Raw genomic sequence first — 1680 nt, 5'->3', positions numbered from 1 at the left:
TAAACTCCACTTGCGAAGACCTGTTGAGGCAAGTGAAGTCGAAATCGAAATCGAATTAAACTCGACGACTGGCACGTTAATTTCACGAGCAGGCTGTTCCGTTGATCGGATCAACTGGAACCCTCGACGTCGTAAGCGACGAAGTGCCAACAACAACAATATATATATATATATATATATATAATTATTATTATCATTAAAGTTTTGAGTTAGCAGAATCATTAAGACTTTGTCTGAAATTCCGTTGAGGCTTTCATCCTTTTAGAGTCGATAAAATAAGTACAAGTTAAACCCTAGGGTCAATGAAATTGTCTTAATCTTCCCCTCATAATTGCTAGCTTTGTGCAAAATGGGAAATCATATTTGTTATTTCTTTTTCAGATGACGTAACTAGTTTACATTGGAAGAAGGATAAGAAGCAGAATGTAGGCAACATTCAACTGGTCAATGAAACTTACATATATGTTCCACAGGATGGGGTTTACCAAATAAACTGTGCAGTGCAATTGCACGTTCCAAAAAATACTTCTATAGCACTTATAACCCTGTTATTTCAGAAAAAGAATGGAACAAAATATAAATATTTAAAAAAGAGTTCAAAATCCTTAGAAAAGGTATCAGAACATGCTATAATACAATCATCGTTTACACACCAATTTAAAGCAAATGATACCATGCTTTTGAAGATGAACAAGGCAAAATTCATCAGCCGCAATGAACCCTCAAGCTATTTGTCTATCACCAGTTTACGTATAAATGATCCTCAATAAAATGTTAGTGTTGTACTTTAGTTACAGATAAACTGTTTTTCTAAGAGCTTCTCTTTGACCATAAAACATCTTGTGTATAAGAGATTCTTTTGCTTTCTTTTGTTCTGTTATCAGTAGTTTGTGGTTATGTTGAAGCATTTCTTTGGAGATAATCTTTATATCCAAGGTGCCCATATTTAACTGACTACAAAAATTATCTTTTGGTATTAACACTGCTTGCATCACTAATGATTAACTTTGGAGATTCATTTAATTCTATCAGCCTCTTTGTCTTTTCTCTAGTCCTTTGTTGTTCTCATATGATACAAAAACGCGAATCGGAGATTACTGTAAGAGAAGACTATTCGGACAATCACAGAGTATTTTTGTTTAAATGCACGCAAAGACACCTGCCAGTTTTTACATGTTTACATGACATACCGTTGATTCACCATCATCGATTATTTTTTAATCATTAAAAACTTCATATCTGAAAACATCTTTTTCTTCTACTCTCTGTGTTTTTTTTTTACACTCCTCCTTCTACCTTTGATTACTATTGTTGTAGATGCTGTTGTTATCATCATTATTAGTAATTAACACAAGGTGCTGGTAGAATCATTAGCACACTGGATGAATTGCTCAGTGATGCTTTGTCTGTCGTTCCATTCTGAGTTCAAATTCCACTGAAGTCTACTTTGTCTTTCATCCTTTCAGGGTCTATAAGAACACAGGAGTTGACATGATTGGCTAGTCCCCTGCCCACAAATTTCAGGCCTTATGCCTATAGTACAAACTACTACTACTACTACTACTACTACTACTACTACTACTAAGGCAGTGAGCTGGTAATATTGTTAGAATGCCATACAAAATGCTTAGCGGCACTTCATCTGTCTTTATGTTCTGAGTTCAAATTCTGCTGAGGTCA

At 34.7% G+C, this 1680-nt stretch overlaps 1 long non-coding RNA gene across 1 annotated transcript in view; it reads left to right on the top strand.

Annotated features, from left to right (window-relative positions):
• The window catches only part of LOC128250696 (uncharacterized), a 2262-nt gene extending 1014 nt beyond the window's left edge, over nt 1-1248 (top strand). Inside the window, exon 2 of the long non-coding RNA XR_008266697.1 lies at nt 382-1248. This is a non-coding gene — a long non-coding RNA (uncharacterized LOC128250696). The remainder of the gene's footprint in view (nt 1-381) is intronic.
• The last annotated feature ends 432 nt before the right edge of the window (nt 1249-1680 follow it).

The sequence above is a fragment of the Octopus bimaculoides genome, chromosome 24 (assembly GCF_001194135.2).
Source record: "Octopus bimaculoides isolate UCB-OBI-ISO-001 chromosome 24, ASM119413v2, whole genome shotgun sequence".
Lineage (NCBI taxonomy): Eukaryota > Metazoa > Mollusca > Cephalopoda > Octopoda > Octopodidae > Octopus > Octopus bimaculoides.
The sequence above is the reverse complement of the archived record's forward strand: the minus strand, read 5'-3'. Positions and strand labels throughout refer to the sequence as shown.